Source organism: Castor canadensis, chromosome 5 (assembly GCF_047511655.1).
Source record: "Castor canadensis chromosome 5, mCasCan1.hap1v2, whole genome shotgun sequence".
In the NCBI taxonomy this organism is placed as follows: Eukaryota; Metazoa; Chordata; class Mammalia; order Rodentia; family Castoridae; genus Castor; species Castor canadensis.
The window spans coordinates 78482388-78497190 of record NC_133390.1 but is presented as its reverse complement, the minus strand read 5'-3'; the positions used below and the strand labels follow the sequence as shown (position 1 = coordinate 78497190).

Genomic DNA, 14803 nt, shown 5'->3' with positions numbered 1-14803 from the left:
AAGATAATCACCACCATCATCATTAGTAGAATAATTTCCTTTATGTTGTTGTAGAGAAAAAATGGTATTGAGAATTGGGCATAAAAAGAGAATGAACATGATCCAAACCAAACACAGAAAATCAGGTTTGAGATGCTAGCAAATAACGTATAGACATTGCAATTGTCTATACTGTTTGTTTTGCATTTTTCCTCACAAATTGATCATAATTGTGCACACTGCAAATATCTCTGAGAAGATACAGATAACAATGTCATAAGGAAATTTAAACAAATGTAACAACTATTCCTCATTAAAATACTGACTAGATTGAAAATAGAACAGCATTTTCATCATGTGGTAAAGAATGCATATAATTCTGAAATCCATTAGCAAATGCTACACTTAATGGAGAAACAACCCTTACATCTAGAACAAATAGCCAGTAAGAAAAATCAGAGGTATAACATTGGAAACATTATCATCATTTACCAATAATTTCTTTGTCTTCAAAACTCTCAAATTTCTGCTGAGAAACTCTTGGAATTAATGAGGGACATAAATAATGTGCTGACTTAGACCAAAATAAATCCCTGATGTATTTAATTTTGAAAATAAAACTGCTCAACTGAAAGAAAATGTAGACTAATTTTCCCCAAGATGGGGAAACACATTCTCAATATCATATCAATGGGAGAAGTCATGAAGGATAAGATGCAGTTATTTTATCATATTAAAAATTCTGCATTAAAGCAAAAAATGATAAAAATTACAAAATGTGAGAAACAAATGCAAAGCACAGTGCATAAAAAGAGCTAAAGTCTTTGGTGATTGGAGATTTAATACAAATTCTTAAGAATAAAAATACCAATATCCCTTTATGTCAATGGAAAACTATGATTTCCTAGTTTATAAAGAAAAGCATAGCTAATACATATAGAAAAATGCATAGTAATCAAAGTAATAAAAATTGAAATAAGATTATGATTTTACTTAGGATATTAGAAAACATTTCATAAAATATACAAATTAATCACAAAATTATAATATTATTACAGCACACTAATATATTATAACTGATATTTATCAAATAGTTATTATATAAAGTATTTTGGATATAGCATATTTATATAAATTATACTGCTACATTAGATATTTATAACATCTTTGGGGAAGTAGGAATTTTTTTGCATTACTTTATGAAAAATAAATAAATAAGAGGCACTGAGCAATTAAAAACTTGCCCCAGGCAAGATAACAAAAGGTAAACTGGAGTTTTAACTCATGTGGTCTTATGAAATATTTTACCTGGTTAATCACATCCCAATGTTGAAAATCAATACAAACTTTCCAGAAAGTGATTTAAACACATATTATGAAAGTTCTCAAAAATTATGTGTTATTTATCCACATAATCTAAATCCTAGGCTTCTTCACAAGTATTCAAAAATTTTAAAAATGTTTATTCATAGAGATGAGTAACACAGTATGATTTATTTTTAAAGTGAAATGTTTATTTTTATAATAGTTTAATAAGTCATTACATACAATTTATGAACTAGTCAATCAGCAATGTGTTTATAGAAATTTCCAGTAGTATAAAAATATTTGTGACAAATATGCAATAAAATGAAAAAAACAGATGCAAGAAAGTAAGGAATTAATGAACACAAATTTCAGAATAATAGTTTTTTTCTTTGGATGAGAGAAGGGATATATAAATATTGTACATATTTTCATGGCAATGTGTGATGTTTCAATATACGAATGAATTATATATGTTCAAATCTGGTAAAACTATTCACCTTTGCAAACATTTATCATTTATGGTGAAAACATTCAAAATTCTTTTCTTCTGGCTCTTTAAAAAATATAAACAATACATCACCTTATTCTGTAATAACACACCAGAACTTCTTAGTTCTAACTAACTATAAGTAAGTACCTCTTCATCACCATTTCTCCATCCCTCCTCGCCCATCCTATTACTCCCCAGTCGTTGGTAACCACCATTCTGTTTTCAATTTTATTGAGATAGATTTTTCTATAGATTATAAGTATCATGTGATATTTGTCTTTCTGTTCCAGGCTTATTTCACTTAACAGAAAGATTTCCTGTGCTATCCATGTTGTCACAAATGAGAGGCTCTCATCCTTGCTGTGGCTGAATTCTTTTCTTATGAAGAAGGACCACATTTTATTCATCCATTAATCAGTTGACATGTGCATAGATTATTTCCTTTTCTTGACTATTGTAAATAGTGCTGCAACAAAAAGAAGAGAGTCTGTTTTTGACAGACCGATTTAATTTCCTTTTGGTACATGTGCAGTAGTGGGATTGCTAGATCACAAGCTTGTTCAATTTTTTTAAAATTTAGGTAACTTCCATAGTTTTTAAACAATGGCACACTAAAGGGCTTTTCTCCACATCCCCACTTCTTTCCTTTTCTATTTTTTGGAATAATTTAAGAAATGATATCAGCTCTTTTTTAGATGTTTGGTAGAAATCAACAGTGAAGCCATGTGGTCTTAGGCTTCTCTCTGATTGGAGGCTTTTTAAAATTTTCTGATTCGATCTTATTACTCACTGTTCAGGCATTCTATTTCTTCAGGATTTAGAATGTATAAATCATATGATTATCAGTACTAACATTTTTGCCTGTTAGAAATATTCACTTGCATTTATTTAATGTTTTATAAAATAGTATAGACAAAAATATGATATGGATTCATATTTTCTATATGATAAAAATATAAATACTTTTAATACACTAATCAAAACAGAGATAAATAATTGAAAACAATGTAATTTGCTTTTGGCAGTTACATTATAGCTCTTTTCAATTGTTCTATGACTTAATTGTCCCAATTATTTATATTGAATGTAAGTCTTATGATTTTTGATAATGGTAACTCATCTGTCATTAAAACAACAAAAAGTTACCAAAAAGTCACAGAGCTGAAAATAAAGAATTAAAATTTTACAGCTAGAACTAAAAGAAAGAAAGAAACTAAAACAATCATTCAGTTTAGGCTGGAAACTGCTTTTGCGCTAAGGGTGCTTATATAACCCAAATAGAAATTGACTTTTGTAATAAGAGAAACAGAAAGCAAAACCCAAGATCTACTCAAGTGCAGAAGACCCTGTAAAGGATAAGGAGCTATGCTTTCAGGACAACTATAATTTTTTAAAATTCTACACATCTAATCAATTCAATAATTCTGTGTAGATGGTCTTAGTCCTAGAAAGGTGAAATTAATTTTTCATAGTAAAGAATCAAGTCAGGGCCAGGCAAGGTGGTTCAACAATGTAATCCCAGCTACTTGGGAGCCAGAGGCAGGAAGATGGGAGTACATGACCAGCCTTAACAAAGGTAGTGAGACCCTGTCTCAAAAACAAAATGAAAAAACTGAAAGGGTTGAAGTGGTAGAATGCTTGACATAAGGCCCTGTGTTCAATCCCCAATACCACAAAAAAAGAACAAGAAAGAGAGAGAGAGAAAGGAAGAAAGGAAGGAAGGAAGGAAGGAAGGAAGGAAGAGGGAGAGAGAGAGAGAGAGAGAGAGAGAGAGAGAGAGAGAGAGAGAGAGAGAGAAAGAGAGAAAGAATTGAGGTTAGGAGAAAATTTAGCCTTGAACATAAGTCTTATTTAAATCCTAATGCCATTTACAGTAATAGGAATGTGTGATACTATATTTTATGGCTTTTTATATTTTATTTAAAATCTGCAGTGAAATTGCCTCTTGCATCTGATGAATGTAAATACAACCAAATGCTGAGATAATATCTTCAGAGAACACATAATTGAAGACTTGTAAAAGCAATAATGATAATGGTGCTACTAATCATAGTGGTACCTGTATTTTTATTTCCTTCTTCTTTATATAATAAGTATAGTTTCCTCTGACCAAGAGTGATTTTAAAACATTTCACAACCAAAGAATATCCTTCCAAACTCAGATAGGTACTGCATATAATTAATTTCCACTAGTGTTCTCCCAGTTACGAATGTCTTTCCCAAAATTTCAGATCTAATAGAAATTGTATTTCCTCCAAAATAATAGACCTGTTCTTTTCAACCCCCCAAAATTATTAAGGTAAAACACTTCCAAAGGCTTATGCACAATTAATTAGAAAGATTAAAACTTAGATCCCTAAGGATCTCCATTTAGGTCAGCCCCATTAGTCAACTGGGGCTGGGGATGCATAATTTTTGTTATGGCAAGTGCTGAAGACATTTTTGGGTGTCAAAAATGAGGGCATGCAATTGGAATCTCCTATGCAGAGATGATGAATTTTATTTGACACCTTGAAAGAAAGAATTACCTGACCAATACATCATTCGTGCTGAGATTGAGAAGGCATTCTTTAGGCTGAGTTTATCACTAATAAAGGTAATATCTATCAAGGTAAGTTAAGGAGACATCATTTGGTAATGATTTTGTTGTGGATTTTCATTTACTTCCAAGTCTTCATGTTTCCCTACATGGAAATTTCCTAGAATAATCTTTTAGCCAAACTTTGGTCTCATCATTTCTTCCCTATTCCTTCTAAGTAGAGCTGATTTTCTAAGAAGTAAATTTTGAAGGAGGAATTAAGCATTCTAAGTTCAACTTCACTTTTCCTTCTTTCTTAGAAGCATATTGTCCATAACAGTATACATTGTAGGCATTCCCTACTTTTCCATGACTGGTTACTAAGGATGCCCACAACAGGAAAGCCTAGTTATACAGTCATTCAGTAACCCAATGAGAAAGACTGTATAATTATAGTGCAGCAAGTCAATTGGCTATGGTCTAGCTAAACCACAATCCCTAGTCATTAACCAAACTTACCTACATTCCTTGATGCCATGTCCTATTTGACAATTGGTTCAGAATTCAGATAAATAAGAGAAGTTTAGCTAGGGATGTAGTTCAAAGGTAGAGTGCTTGCCTAGCATGCATGAGGCCCTGGGTTAAGAAAGAAAAGAAAGAAAGAGAAAAAGAGAGAAAGAGGGAGTGAGGGAGGGAGAAAAGGAGGGAGGAAAAAAGAAGGAAGGAAGGAAGGAAGAAAGGAAGGAAAGAAGGAAGAGAGAGAGAAAGAGAGAAAGAAACAGAGGGAGGGAAAGAGGAAGGAAGGAAGGAGGAAGCGTTTAGTGATTATATCCTCTTTAATCTATAATTTTATTTTTCTAAATCCTTTAATAAATTAACCTTCTCTGTATCCACACTGCTTCTTTAATGGCGTTGTTTAACATTCCCATATTATCTGAGCTAGTTCAACACCCAGTTAATCTCTGTCTCTATTCCTGTTCATTATTCTACTTTATAAATCTTCTAATACCACAGCTCTTATTTGGAGTTTCTTTTGTTTCATAGACTTGAGCTGTTTCTCCAATTCTATCCATAAAAATATCCAAAAATATCAACATTTATTTTAAGTGTGCTTCAAACTGTTTCAACCCATACTTCAAATGTATGCTCCAGTCAAATTGGAACAATCATGATTCTCCTTACATGCTCTAAAGATGTCCATCACAAGAGTGAAAATACATGAACAATTAATGTGATCAAATGCAAATGACTTAGGCTCTCCATGTCCCATTTTCTCATTTGTGACAAGGATTAATTATGCCTGGTTTTCCTTCTAATGGGATAATTATGTTAATTAAAATTAAATATGCTGTGTCAAGTTTCATGTACATGCAAGATGCTAATAGAACAATAAAGACGTATGCATAGCTCAAATGCACAAAGACAGGAATTTGACAATAATTGTCAATGACTGGCAAGAGCGAAATTACAATTTCCTACATGTAATTTGTAGGCAACTGAAGTTTTAAAAAGGATTTGAATTCTAGTATTTTACAATCCATGTCAAAATTGCATGTTATATTAACTTTTTGTTTTTGCTTTTACTTTTAACAAAAGTGGAAAAGTATGAATTGCCAATGTTTATTAAGCATATGCACATTTATAGGGTTCACATAATACTTCCTTTAAGATGAATGTGTCTGGAACCTTGAGCATTCAGACATCAGTGCAATAAATAGTAATGTTCTCTAATTGCATAATGCTTTTTCCTAGGGAGCTCAAAGCACCTCACATATTGCAAAGTCTTGCAATTTATACCTCAGTATAAAGTAAGAAACTAACTATATTAAAATGAAAATATTAACTCAAAAAATTTTGACAAAAATGTTATAAATTCCTCATTGATAATGATAGAAGCAAAAAATTGTAAAGTCTAACCCATAGATTCCTTTACTTTTTTTTTTTTTTTTTTGGAGGGTGTCTCAGATTTTCCCATACCCCTGAAGGTTAATTATTATTATCCCCCATATTTCCAATAATAGGTGAATGGACTAAGAATCTGAGAAGGTTCAAAGCCTTCTTGCTACTATATGGTAATCATAGGACTCATATCTATAGTCCTCACTTGTGTACATGGTCTTAATAATCTCTAAGAATATACATGCAATTAGAATGCACCCAAAATCTCATTCAGCTTTGTAACTTTGATCACAAAAATTTCAACAGTATTTAAGCAAATGTCTCCATGTATCAGAGAGAATTGAAATCCAAAAAAGTAAAGGCAACATCAAATACAAGTTTACAGTAGGGTAAATACTAAAATCAAGGTATTTATAGTCCCACATCAGTTATTGTTTTGGCATTCTGGTAGAAAAAATTTCTTCTACCTACATACAAGTATAACTTATATGTAGTAAGCATAAAAAAGCTAAAAGTGACATAAGGCTGAATGACATATGGTAGAGTGCAGCATGCAGTCCAGGAAAAGCAGGTCAGACAGGTCTCTCTACAGGTGATTCCCTAAGAAAGGAAGGAAAGAGGGGAGGGAGGGAAGGAGGGAAGAATGGAGGAAGGGAGAGAGGAAGCAAGAGAGCAAGGGAGGAAAGGAGAAGAAGGGGAGGCAGTGAAGGAAGGAAAGAAGAAAGGAAGGGAAGGAGGGAATAAGATCATAGAATTTGATCTCAAAGACTATATTCTTTCTGGTAAGACACAACCCAAAAATATTGTTTTCTTCCTTGAATCTGGGGAAAAATTATTCATTTTCTTGAAAGCCTTTTTCACCCCTTGTAAGGCACTCATAGGGTATTGCTGAAGCTTCTTGGGTTGGTAAGTTCATATTTGCAACTGAGGAGAAAATAATCCCTGCATTTGCAGCATTTATACAGATCTAAGCAACAGTTACTAAGACAAAACAGTTGGATTAATAGAAATGAAGTTGGTGACGTCTTATGCTTGAGACAGAAAGACTTTTTATTGAAGAATTTTCAGTAAATTCTGATCTAAACCTTGGTAGTGCTCCATAACTAGTATATCATATAAGTATGTAAGAAGTCTCATAAGGCATCTTGTGATAAATAAAAGGAGAAAAGCAAAAATATAAACAAAAAAGGAGAATGTGAATCATAATCATGAGAAATCAGCACTATAACCCATCTAAACTCAGGACTTTAATTATATATAGTATTATGCATAATATTATATTATATGGACTGATTATAACAGTGAAGCCATACCACCATTATGGTTGAATATTTTATATAATTTGATCTGCTATAACTATTCATGTGTGCAATTAATTGCTTTAAAATTGTTGATAGTCCATTCCTATTCTCCTGAAAAATCCCTTTATATTTATTTAAAGAAAATGGAACAACTGAGCTCACAATTTTTTAATCCAAATCATAGAACCAGGAAGAAGCAAGTTTTCATACCTACAACCCAGTCACAGGTGAGGTTCTCTGAAAACAGGTGCTAAATTAGAGCTTGGAGTGCAAGATATTTTAAAGATCAACATCTGTGAAGGAAGGTGGAGGAAGCAGGATTGGGCAGAGGAAGATATTGAACTGAGACACAGGAGATAAAGCCAGGACAGTCTTGCAGGGAATTCTGAAGAAAAGTTGGCCTTTCTATGCCTGCCTTGCTAGTTATATATGTGGGCCCAGGAAGAGTGGGACCTCAGGGAAGGCAGTGATCTGTAAGAAAGGGAGATGCTGAAGGAGTTGATAGCTGACCTACAACAAATCTTTGCTTGAAGGACTTTCTTCATAGTGCATGAATAGCCCTATTACAGCCTAAAGCAGGAGGAAAAATTCATATTAATTCCATTTTTATTTTGGTGTTTTTAGTATGTTAGGCATTTTATATTACTTTTGATTTAAAAAAATTCTACACTAAAATAATCATCTTATTTACTGAGGTTTTTTTTGGCACCCCTTAAACTTTTGCAGTTCTATTCCCAGGACTATCTCTTTTTCTGCAACATGCCTTAAAAGAAAGGAATGGCAAAAACCTACATATCATTTTCTTCCAGAAGTTTTCAATCCCATAGGGATATAATATATAATCTGTTATTACCAAAAACATGTTAAACAGAAGCTGAAAGTAACTGACTTTACGCCCTGTTTCCATCAGCTGTGTAGAATAAATCATTCCATTTCTTGTGCAGCATTCCTATAATACCTACACCCCCAGTATTGAAAGCACTTGAGGTAATTTAAAAGCAGTAGAGACCATATGGCTTAAAGAACATTAAGGAATTTTATTGGCCACATAGCATCTACCACTCAAATAGGTATCAGGCAAAGTGCTGACTGAGTTTACTGAAAAAAAAAAATTTCACAAAGATTTTGGAAGTACCAGTATTAGGACTCTCTCCAGATTCTTTCAAATTCTATTCAAGCCAACTCAAAAAATGTAAGTAGCAAGTGGCAAGGCAGGATTTTCTAGTGTCACATTTTCAGGAGACTTTTCTCTTTTAATACATGATTTTAAAGTTACGATAAATTCAACATTATATTCAAAAGCATATGGCAGGTATTATTTCTTATGAGGATGAATGATTGTTTAACACAAAATAATTTTGAAGTACCTTGCAATTGTTTCCCTTTATAAAGAAGGTTATCTTTTTCTTTCATAACCTAACCTGAAGTAAGGATTAGCTACAAGGCTAGAGTGAGAAGGAATGTGACTTGGAAGAGTCAAACATCTAAACTCTAATGGAGTATGAAAAAACCTTGCATATATAAAAAGAAAAAGGAAAACAGCTGAGTCTAAAAAGCACAGGGTGGAGTGGTTCTGCCCTTCTCTCATCTTCAGGCCTGAAGCAAGCTTCCTCTGAACCTACTACTGAACCTAACTGGGTTACTGGGGGGTGACAGGAGATGCAGAAAGGACAAATGATAGACAAATATGCATAAAGCTGGGGCCAGGTGTGCTGGGAGCTTGGGTGGAGACACACAACAGCCTCATTGCTTCTTTTCTCTTATTCTTTAAGACCTTGATTCTGAAGTCTTTCTTTAAAATCTTGCTTCACTATTCTTTAAAACCTCTTTCATTAAACTCCCTCTATCCCATATTTTCTCTTAGCTGTTCTTTAGTATAATCTCTCTTAAAGTCTTTACCCTGCGACTTGCACTGTCCCATCAGATTTGCACTGACCCATGTTCTTCTTTAGCTTTATTAGAGTCTTGGCCCTCAGGCTTGCAGGCAAACAACAGCCAAGTCATCCAGCAGCAGTCCCCTTGCAAGCTGCCAACCAATTCTATCAACCCCTCTTTAACAATTCCCCTTTAGCAATTCTCCTTCAATAATTCTTTTCCCTTCAGCAATCATCCCTTCAGCAATTCTCCTTTCAGCAATCCTCCCTCCATCAATTTCGTTTCAGCTAAAAAAAACCCCATCATAAAAACCTCCTGTCCTTCTTCAGAGAGTCTTTTATATCTGGTGGTAAACAAGGAGGTAGAGCAACAGTTCTTGGGGAGGGGCATGACATTGTAACAGAAGAAACCTGTGTTCTCACTTCTCTGAAAGTAAACAACTTAGGAAAAGCAGCTGAGCTACATCTCGCCTTCTTGCTCTCTTCTGTGGCTGAGGCTGTGCCAAATCTCAGCCTACAGATTATTTGACATAAACATCTTAGGAAAAGCAGCTGCTGTACATCATACTCTCACCCTCTTCTGCAGCTGGGGCTGTGCCAAACTCAGCCTGCAGAATATTGAGTACCACTGTGCTTATGTCCTCATAGGCTTCTCAAACTCTGCTCCTGACACAGGCCCAAAGAAAAGAAGTATTGGAGATGCTGAGAAAGATATGAAGGTTGAAAGGGGGAATGTGAGTGTCAGTCCCAGATTAGGTCAACCTGCAGCAACCCCAACCAAGTGGGCCCTGAAGTGTGCACTATCTGGCTGGCTAAGAGAGGAAGGGCTTCTTTGGAGCTTTTTCAATAGAATGAGCAACTGTCCTGAACATTTAGTCTTTCTAGTTTCACAGAACTAGTCCAGGTTTAGCACTAAAATCCTCAATTCCTGGGAAATTGTTCAGGACAGGCAAATCAAATTAGTTGCTTCTCTTATTTCTCAAGCCATATTCACTCTCTGTAGGGTTCTTGGATCTTATGGGAGTCTGGTATACACATTTGAGGTGACTTACAGGAAATTTTTCTTTCACAAATGTATACCAGAATACAGTACAGAAAGAGGAGACCTTCTGGCAATGCTGTGGCATGGGCAGCTTATGCCAGAAAAAGATAAGATATATGGCAGATGGTAGGCAGAAGTTATATAGACAGTCAGGTAGATACAGCACCAGGCTCTAAGACAAAAGAAACAATTATATAAGTAAAAAATAGATAGAATTTGAAGCTATTAAAATATCACTAATTTTTAAGATACAAAAGTTACAGGAAAGAGACATGGGAAAAGTTTTGATACTTAAAGATGCATACAAAATATTTAAAGTAAAATGTAATGATGTTTGTGATTGACTTTTAAAGTCAATAGTAAGAAAAAAAAGAAAGCCAGGATGGCAAAATAGTAATGATTATTAAATGTGTATGACTAGAAGTGGGAGTTATACTGTTTCTTTAACTTTTTCATTAATTTTGAAATTTTATATAACAGAAGTTAAAAATACACAGAGACTATTCAAATAGGAATTGTTTAAATCAGTTTGTGTGTGTTTGTTTTGACACCATCTAGTAGGTGAGGCTCCTGAGAAAAATTAAGTTAGTTATACAAAAGATAAGGAAGTGACTTCTTTTTGGTGTAATGTGGGTTCTGAAACTTACACACACAGAAAAACAAGGATAAACACACACAATAAGATGGTATGCAAGTACCACTGAAGCCCTAAGCTTCCTTAGACTCTTGCTTCTCTTGAGAAGGAAGAACCTCCCCTTGGTATCCTCTCTGGTTCATTGTACATCACTCTCTCCCATCTGCATGCCCTACAAGTGTTTCAATAATTAGGATGTCCCTTAGGACTTTAAACTCCATGCACTTAAAATTAAATCAAGTTTAATTATCTCCTACTAATCAAATCCTGTTAATTTGTAAGATGGTGTGCTAAATGACTAATAGTCTCTGAAATAGTAGATTCTTAAAAGCAGTAGTTATCATTACTAACCTACCTCTTTATTTTATTTCCCTCAACATTTGACATCTTGGTCCTCCACAATGCCTGACATACATAGCTCAGAGTACATTTCCATTTCTACTACCATCATACATGTTCACCATTTCTCACCTATTATTTCTGAGTTATTCCAACTATGTTAACTTTGGGTTAATACACTATATTTTGCTTTGTGTCATTACTATTCATGAAGTAAAATGGAGTTTAGTACAATGTTAAAGAACTTGGGCTATGGAGTTAAGTACCTTAGTTCAAAACCTCACCCTATGACTTTACCCAGACATTAAGCTAGTGTTTTAATTATCACCTCAACTGCAGTATGGCTATACTAATAGTGCCTACCTCATATGCACTTAGTAAAAATTAAGTTAGGTTTTACATGTATATCACTTAGAACTAAGTCTGATACAGTGTAAGGGACTTAAGTAGCTTCTAAGAATAGAATTAATGGTTAGAAGGAACCATGAAATTAAGCTCCTTTCCTAATTTTGGATGTTTACACAGTTATTAACTATTTTTAAAGTTGTGCTATCATGAAAATCCTTGTAAATCAGAATCAGATATTCAACTGACATTTTACGCCCTATAACTAGATTAATTCAACTTACATCTGTTAGCTGTTCATAAGAATATCTGTTTCAAAAACATTTGCTACCCAAGAATTATCATTAATTTAGTATTTCCCAAACTTATAGGCAAACATTATATCACTTAGATTTTCCTTTCCTAAATTCACTTTAGGAAACCTTTATACATTGAAAATCTAATTTCATACTATATAATTCATAAATCCCTGATGATATAAGAAAATAAGACTCAGAATTGTGAAGAAACTTTCCAAATATCTTGGCCATTTAACCAATCCCAGGAGGAAGATTCAAGTCTCCCTTCTCCAATCTCATCTGGGATTCTTTATATGCCATGCAGCTGTTATCAATTATACTTGTGTTTAATATCTCCTGAATCCCCAACTTTATGCTGAGCATTTTCTGAGAAAAGACTTCATTTCATCCTAGTGCCTGCTACAGTGCTTTCCACACAGTACCTTTCAAGTAAATATCTATCAGATAATTAAATAAGTATGTGAGTCACATGCCAAATAAATAGTAACAAAATTAATTATTTAAAAGTATTGAACAAGCCATATTTGAAAACATGGTATGTTTGTCATTGTGATACCACATCAATTTTGCAGATATGAATGCTATAGAAAAATAAAATAGGAAGGAATATAATTTCAAAGATTAACCTGAGGAAGGTAAAAGATCAAGAAACTAAGAGCCTTACTCCAGAAAACAGCAAATGTGTCCATAGGAATAGATAAAATACACAAAATAGGGGAGTGGATTTGGAGATTTAGAGAATTCCAATTAAAATTATCATCTTATCCTGCTAGGATATGATTGTTTTCCTGAAAAATTTCATTTAGGATCAATGTCAAATTCCCCCAATATTTCTGTTCCTCAGTTCAGATGAATCATGGAAAGTAGAACGAGACCTATGTGGTTTATGGGTAAGCTTATGTCATTCAATCAATATTTATGTATTATCTACTAAACTCCAATAAAATGGTGACAAAGAGAGGCAACTTCATTGCCTTAAAGAGCAACATTCTAATAGGAAAGACAGACAAGGAAACAGATGAGAAGGCAATGACAGAGTGACGGGATATTGAGGACCTAGCCTACAGGTGGATCAATTCAGAGATACTTTAGGTGAGTTGTCAAGAAGGCCTTTGGAAGGGTTAGTATGTAAGCTGAAATCGTGTGAAACTGTCAATCACATAAAAGGGAAAAACATGAGTGAAGGCCCAAGTGAAGGAACTAATTTACTAGCTTTTAAAAACATCAACTAGTACAATACAGCTGGAACTAGTCAAGTTTCTAGAGAAGGAAAGGGAGATGAGACTAGTGAGCTACACAGATGCCAGATCAGTAAACAGTGTGTCAAACTAAGAGCTTGGAGTTCATTCACTTACATTGGGAAGGTGTTAAAGAATTTATAAGCATTCCCTACAATCATTCATCAGTCAAGTGGAAGATAAAATGTAGTTGTGACACACTGTAACCTGAAAGAGAAGTAAAAGGAAAACTATGCTAATTCATTCAAGAAATAACTGGAGAAAAATAAGGGAGGAAAAAGGGGAAGGACAGCCACTCCTAAGGATGAGACCTGAGATATTGATGGGGGATTAGGAAAAGTTAAGAGAACAGATTGATAGACCCTTAGAATTGCCTTGTTCATATCTCTTCCATAGGAATATCCCCATTAGAACAGGAGTTATTGCTGTCCTTGTCTCATGATGTATATATTTGTGGTTTTTTCAAAGTCTTTGCCACAGAGTACTTGCATTTTATATTTCTTGGAAGAATGAGTTAATTCATGCATGAAATTATTTCATGTGGAAACACATTTTGTCATGTATTTTTTATACACGGTGCCTTGTGTGATGCACAGAACTGCTTAATTTTTCACATGGGGAAAGTGAGGTTAACATGAGAGAAAGAAAATCTTACTGTCTCTTCATGTTCCAGTTTTCTTTCACATAACCAAAATAATTTGTCAGGAAAAGAAAGTACATTCAAACATTAATGGCCATCCACATTTCACAGCAATCATCAACTTACTCCTACTTTTATTAAGAAAACTTTTTTTAGGGGAAATGGTAGTAAAGTTTACTAGGAGAGAAACAATAGACTGAAAACCAGTCATCTCAAGAGAGAAGGAGAATGACCTAAGATAATATTTAAAGACAGGATTATCTTTTGTCTTTTCAAAGTATGACTTTTTGTCATTTTTACAGAATTAAACAAAGTAAGAAAGAAGGGTGGTGGATTCCATTTTCCATTTCAGTTTATTTTGAGCTCTATTAGACTTGAGATACTTCGACAAATGTTTTCTCTGTAATTAAAAATGACACTCAACTGGAAGCTTTCTTAAGTTATTCAGTAACATGAACAACAGCATTGCAAAACTAGCATTTTGCACATCAACTATTAAAATGAAATTTTATTTTGAATGTGCCCATTTTGTATGTTCTGTATTTATAAAAAGAGGTTAATGCATTTTTCTGACATATATGCTAATAATTACAAATGGGATATACACTTAAGAAGAGTGAGAATTTATAATGACAGTATTTAAACAAGCTTATACAAAATGTTCAAATCTACTTTCATTTTTATTGTTTCCCTTGGGCACAGTAATGTCCCATACTAGCAAATGCCAGGAAATGCAGCATTTTTAAATTTCTTCTTGTTTTGTTTAATTCTCACATAAACTGTTTATTAAACCAAAAGTTATTTACAATCCCTTTCTCCCTTTCCTTTCTTTACTACAGAGATAATAACACTCACAGCAGAATTACCTGAAAAACTTGTTAACCCACAGATCTTTGC

The 14803-nt window shown here is 33.7% G+C and overlaps 1 long non-coding RNA gene across 1 annotated transcript in view; it reads right to left on the bottom strand.

Moving 5' to 3' along the window:
• LOC141423074 (uncharacterized) overlaps positions 1-14803 on the bottom strand; it is a 104062-nt gene that overhangs the window by 49481 nt on the left and 39778 nt on the right. The gene's annotated exons all lie outside the window — the stretch shown is intronic.